General features: G+C 48.5%; 1 pseudogene; it reads left to right on the top strand.

Moving 5' to 3' along the window:
- The first annotated feature begins 268 nt into the window (after positions 1-268).
- Positions 269-5,392, top strand: LOC116557361 (annotated as a pseudogene).
- Positions 5,393-6,724: the final 1,332 nt, after the last annotated feature.

Below are 6,724 nucleotides of genomic sequence, written 5' to 3'. Positions count from 1 at the left end.
AGTTAAATATTGGATGGTATAAAATATTTTTATAGAAAGTACAGGCCAGGTGTGATGGCTCACGCCTGTAATCCCCACACTTTGGGAGACCTAGGTGGGCAGATCACTTAAGGCCAAGTTTTTAAGATCAGCCTGGTCAACATGAAGACACATGTCTCTACTAAAAATACAAAAATTAACCCAGCATGGTGGTACACCCATAATCCCAGCTAGGTCAGGAAGTTGAGGCATGAGAATTGCTTAAACCTGGGAGGCGGAGGTTGCAGTGAGCCAAGATTGCACCACCGCACTCCAGCCTGGGCGACACAGTGACACTCTTGTCTCAAAAAAGAAAAAAGTACACAGCCTACTTTTCATTAGCTGGTATTTGGCCTCACCAAGGTGAAGCAGGAAAATGAAATTTTATCTGTATCAGCCAGATTTTCTCAGACACAGGTATTTACTGCATGAGAAACCCTGGTCTCCCAATTGTTGAGCATACCAGACTCTAGTGAATGCCCTTCGGAAAGGGCCATGAGGCAGCAGGGCTTCCCATCGGAGAGTGGTGGTCCCAGCCAAGGCAACTTTAAGGGCTTGCTCCACTCAAGGGAGGCAGCCCAATCTGTCTCTCCCAAACAATGCCTGGGCTTGACACTTCCTGAGAAAGCAGAGATTGCTCCCTTTGTATGCCAGGACTCTGGAATGCAGCTCTTCCTGCAAGGAAGACCATGGTCTTTATGGAAAGGCTAGGACTTGCAGGAGGTAAGATTTGAACAGCAGAGCTGGGTGCTAGCTTTGCTGCTGCTAGCTTTTTATCTGTGGTGGGCACAGAACCCCCACAGTGGGCAAGCTGGGGTGTGGGTGTGGCTGTGGGCTGGTAGCTGACTCTGCCTGGAGCATAGCAGGGGCAGGGAGGAGGCCAAGGAGGCAAGAAAGGTAGTCTAGGGGGAGAGGGCCCGGAGTTTTCAACACCAGCTTTAGGAATCTGGGACATACATACCAGCCTTTGCTATTCAAAGTGTGGTCCTGAAACCAACGGCATCCTTGGACTTGAAAGCTTGCTAGACAGGTGGAAGCCTGGCCCCACCCCAGGCCTGCTGAATCACAACCTGCATTTTAACAGGAACCCCAGGATATTTCTATCCTCCTTCAAGCACTGCTCTCGGCTAAGAGGAAGCAAGAACAATTTTTTAGAGCTGGGGGTAGTGTGATGGGAGGAGTGTTAGGGAATGAGCTCCTGAGTGGTTAGAGAACACCCACTTGACAGCCCTGCAGCAATGTAGGCATGAGCAGCGAGAGTGAAGCCCGAGGCGAGGGAGCCCGGTCTTTCCCCACAAGCAGCAAGGACGGAGATGTGTAGCCTCTGCCTTGCCTCCACCTCAGGTGGCAGGAATCTTGTTGGTGATCGGCCCAGATGTTGTGTGTTCTGCAAGTAGACATCGCGGCATCTGTGTTTTTGAAGTCAGATTTCATTGCTGTGGTTTCCATGCCTGACCCCCCGAAGTTCTCCCTCCCGTTGCCACAGGGAGCCGGGAGAGCAGGGAGGGCTGCTGCCGGTGCCCTGCAGCCACACAAACACACTCCTGCCTGGGGCAGAGCCAGAGCTGCTGGGAAAGACATTTCGGAAGTGTCCTGTGGCTGCAACAAATTGTTCAAATCTGCACTGGAGCACCACTGTGACCTGCTTTTCCCCATCTTAGGGCAACCAGCTCCTGAAACTGGAAACTCCCCAGCAGCTCCTCACCCCACCCCGCAGGCTGTCCTTGTGGTGAGGTGGAGAGAGTTTGTCTGGAACGCCTGGCCTCTCTGTCCAACCACGGGAGCCTTGCCCCCTGGGTGGCACAGACTCAGTTTCCCATGCATCTGCCCCAGGGAGGAGGAGGGGGTTCCTTCCACAGAGATGGTCAAGAATAAGGGAGGCAGTGATTTGACTGGGATCTGGTTAGATCTGTGTCTTTGGGCAGCAAGAGGCTGGGGGACATGGGGAGAGGGATCAACTGGAAGATTCTAGGCTCCTCAATTTTAAAAGGTGACATGACACCGTGGAAAGGGCATGAATTTAGTTGTCAGTGTATCCCTGCCTTTTCCAACCAATGCTGTGTGGCCACAGCAAATTCATGAACATCTCTGAGTTTCAGTCTCCTATCTAAAATGAGGTGGTAATAGTTTCTTGAAGGTTGTGAAGCCCTGAACATGCTGCCTGGCACACAGATGGCTAACCAATATTTTCCTACCCTTCCCTTCTCTGAAGTTGCTACCTCTCTCCTGCTGGGGTCTTGCAAATAAACTTCTGAATTAAATGGTTCCTGCCTGGTAATTTGTATCAGTTGAGGGGAGACAAGTCTGGAATATGACATTCTGAATTTGAAGGCTACATTTAAAAATAAATGTAACCATTGGCTGAAACCAAATTGCTTTCTGGAATGGAGTCTTTTGGGGCTTGCTTCAGTGAACAGACCGGAGTGTAATTAGTTATTTGATAGCAAATGGGTTCTCTCAGGACATAAATACAATTTAAAGCAGTTAGTTCTAGTGTCTACAGTTTCAACATTGCCCATTGCATTCTTGTTTCTACTCTTAACTTGCCAAGTCAACCCATAGTTTGTTGGTCCAAACACTAATCTCTAATAAGTCCCATTTATTCTAAATTTATTCTCACATAATTGGTTCTACAACTCAAGGTATTTTCTGTTTGCTCTCTGGAGACTGAGAGGTTATCAGTTGTGGAAAGCCTTCCACGAAGTTTTCCTCTAATATAGACTTGGGGAATACAGAAGCTTCCTCAAATGAATGGTCAGACTCACCTTTTCCCAGGACCATAAAAAGATATATTTTTGTTTCCGACTCTGAACATAGTGTAACTCACTCATTTTTCCTGGGAGATTGTGGTAATATGGAGAGGCCTGGGGGGTCTCTGGGATAAAGCAGCTTGTAAAACGACTATGAGGGGATTCCAGATCTGACTTAATCAACATTTCTCAAGATCCGTAGACCAATAAAACTGTTTGCTTTCTTACCACAGTTCCACCAGCTGATTTATTTCTCTTACTTGGCTGAAGCTGTCGCTGCTCAAAGCAGTTCATTTGTCAGGTCGAGAAAATTACAATTCACAGGACCTCTCGCTAGTGCTATCTCAGTTTATAAATTTCACGAATCACAATTTATTGCAGTGCACCCCACAGAGTCTCCTATTAATAAATTGTGGCTCATCAGCAAAAGCACGTGTCTATGGCTCCCTTGGACATAGGCTTAGGGTCCTGGAGCAGCCTCATAGGCTGCATGTGGCCAACACACAAACGTACTGGGCTGGCTCCCACAGCCTCTGTCTGAGTCTCCCTTTACTTGCAATGACTCTCTGCATGGCCTGGTTTCTTGTTTTCACCTCTGCAGGGATGCCATGCAAAGGGGATCAGTCACCACCTGTGCATGTCTGTGTTGTGGTGTGGAGGGCCAGGCTGTAGGAAGAATTTAATTCCTTCCAAAATCTAGATTTCTCCCTAAATGATTTCATCAACCTGTGGGTATAAACAGAGTTGCATTAATAATGCAAACCTTTCGTTCACTGACTCTCTTCCTTCCCAGCCACCAGCACCTCAGCTAGGGCTTTCTGAAAGTCCCTGAGGTTTTTCATATGCTCTCAGAAGCGAGTCCAGTTGCCCAAGTGGTCAGGTCAGCTCCTCCAAGGCATCTTCCATTTCCTTCCTTCCCCTTGCACTGGCCTCTTCTGCTGGTGTGCGCAGTTCCCACTGGGCATGCTGTGTCTTCCACACTCTCTATCTGCTACTGACACCTAAGTCCCAGCTAGGGGCTACACTTTGTTCCCCCAAATCCATATGTGAAACTCTAGTCCTCAGGACCTCAGAACGTGACTGTATTCACAGAGAGGGTCTTTAACATGTAATTAAGGTAAAAAGAGGTTGTTAGGCTGGGCCTTAATCCTATAGAACTGATGTTCTTATAAGGAGAGGAAATTTGGGCCCAGACACACACAAAGGGGAAGACCATATGAAGACACAGGGAGAAGACGCTCACCTGCTAGCCAGGGACAGGGGCCTCAGAAGGAACCAAACCTACCTTGGAAGAAGTTGACACCCTGATCTCAGACTTCCAGCCTCTAGAAGGGTGAGAAAATATATTTCTGTTGTTGAAGTCACATGGTCTGTTACTTTGTCATGGTCATCCCAGGAAACTAATACAATCCCCTGCCAAGAAATGTCTGGCCAAGCTGGGTGCTGGTGGATGCCAAGTCAGGGATGACAGCTTGCAGCTTCTGCTAATGTTTGCCCTCTGAGAGGAGCCCCCAACCTCGCTGTTTGTGCCGATGTCACTTTGTGGAGTAGCCCAGGGGTCCCCAACCCCCGGGCCATGTATCAGTACCAGTCTGTGGTCTGTGGCCTCTTAGGATCAGCAGGAAGTGAGCAGTGGATGAGCAAGTGTTACTGCCTGAGCTCCATCTCCTCCCAGATCAGCTCAGCTGCGGCATTAGATTCTCATAGAAGTGTGAATCCTATTGTGAACTGAACATGCGAGGGATCCAGGGTGCATGCACCTTTTGAGAATCTAATGTCTGGTCTGAGGTGGCAGAGTTTCATCCAGAAACCATTGCCCCTGCCCGCCTCGTCTGGAAACATTGCTGCCTTCCCTCCCTGCACGTGCCCTGTGCTCTAGTTACCCTGGAGTCATTATCCCAGAAGCAACCATGACTTTTAGTTAGAATGAGAAGCTGGGGTTACTCAGGGGACCTGGGAATCACAATGATCCTATGTGGTGGGAGCTGGAGCCATGGAGGAGAGGGACACTGACTGGAGATGCCACTTGAGGCTGAGAGAGGAGGGAGGAAATTCCCTAGCTCCTCCCTTCCTCCCACCCTCAGGCTCTTATCAGTGTCTCCTTGGCTGAAGTCCTCTGAGAACTGGGGTAGCTGGGAAAACACAGCTTGCAGGGGTCAGCCCCTGCCATAGACAGCAGAGCAGGAAATGGATGAGGAGTGGCTCTGGGGCCAAATAGGCCCAGGACTAGGGTTTCTTTCATAGCTGTCTATTAGTTTCTTGTGGCTGCTGCAGCAAATGACTAGACACTTGGGTGGCTAAAACAGCAGACATTTATTCCCTCACAGTTCTGGAGGCCAAAAATTCAAAATCAAGGTGTTCGCAGGGCCACACTTCCTTCAGAGGCTCCAGGAAAGGTCCTTCCAAGCCTCCTTCAGGCTCTGCTGACTCCAGGTGCATCCCAGCTGTGGCCGCATCACTCCAATCCCTGCCGCCTCCTGCACGTGGCCTTCTCCTTTCCTCTGTTTGTCTCTCCTCTGTGTGTCATCTTTCTCTATGTGTCATTGGACTTAGGGCCCACGCAGATTTCAAAGATCCCTTATCCAAATGAGGCCACATTCACAGGTTTCCGGGCTTAGGATGTCGGCATACCCACTGCAACCTCCTTAATTTTGCTCAAGCTGTTCCTTCAAGCTAGTGTCCCTGACCCTTCTCCATCTAGGACAGTCCTTCAGGTCTCCTCTCAAGCATGAAACCTTGCCTGGACTATGTGATCAGACCCACTCACCACCTCTCCTGGGTCCACATAATTCTTTGTTCTTGTGGATGGCACTTATGGCTTTGATAGTCCACTGGCAGCTCCTCAAGGGCAGAGCAGGGCCTGTGCCCTCTGCTGCAAGGGCCAGTGTCACACCTCAGTTCTTTTCTCCTATGAAGACCAAGGCCTTTTTGTCTGGGCTCCAGTCTTCTCTTCTTGTTTTGGGTCAAAACAGCTTCCTTACACCCCCTGAGCCTCAGGTGGCTCTGCCTTATATCTGCTGGACACTCGCTAAGCCCCTCATAAGTCTGGGATTTGTCTCCAGTTTGAAACCCCCTCCTTCCTGGACCTACATCACACATGGCTGCCCAGAGCTGTCCACATTAAGAAGTGCTGCTGTTGACAAAGTCTTGTCAGAAAGAAGCATGGCCAGGACCAGAAGTGGGGAAAGCAACATTCAATGGTCACAGTACTTCTTGTAGAGGAATTTGATCTGGAATCAGGATAAAGAATGGGGCTATGCCCTAAAAATTTATTGAAAGCTGTTAGGTGCTTTTCTCTAGGAAGAGATTATTGTACTTCGTTCTACTAAGTATTTTAAAAGCCTCCTAAAGTCCTGTAGAGATAAGCCTTGGTTACCTGGAACACTCAGGAAATGGGGAGCATTGTTCTTTTAATTTTATGGTAACCCAAACCCCCCTTTGGATTTTAATTATTGATGCAATTTTGCCTTAACTGCATATATCTTTTCTGTTTTAGAAAGCAGAACAAATGGGATGCACGCTTTTTGCTCATGCATTAGAGGACTAGAGGTGTAGCTTTGGACATTGAGCTGAGTAATCTTGGGTCATAAACCTTAATAAAATATTAACCAGGTGCAGTGGCTCTTGCCTGTAATACCATCTCTTTGGGAGGCTGAGGCAGGAGGATTGCTTGAGTCCAGGTGTTCAAGACCAGCCTGGGCAACATATATACCTATACCTATACCTATACATACAAAAATTAGCAAGACGTGGTGGCTGTAGTCCCAGCTACTTGGGAAGTTGAGGCAGGAGGATTGCCTCAGCCTGGGAGGTCGAGAATGCAGTCAGCCATGATCATGTCACTGCATTTCAGACTGGGCCACAGAGAGAGACCCTGTCTAAAAAAATCCTTTTAATCAACTTGTTTTTTGGGGTTTTTCCTTTTTTTTTTTTTTCTCCAAACGTGTAGGACAGAA

Source organism: Sapajus apella, unplaced genomic scaffold, assembly GCF_009761245.1.
Source record: "Sapajus apella isolate SASKATOON/1434 unplaced genomic scaffold, GSC_monkey_1.0 scaffold19, whole genome shotgun sequence".
NCBI lineage: Eukaryota > Metazoa > Chordata > Mammalia > Primates > Cebidae > Sapajus > Sapajus apella.
The sequence above is the reverse complement of the archived record's forward strand: the minus strand, read 5'-3'. Positions and strand labels throughout refer to the sequence as shown.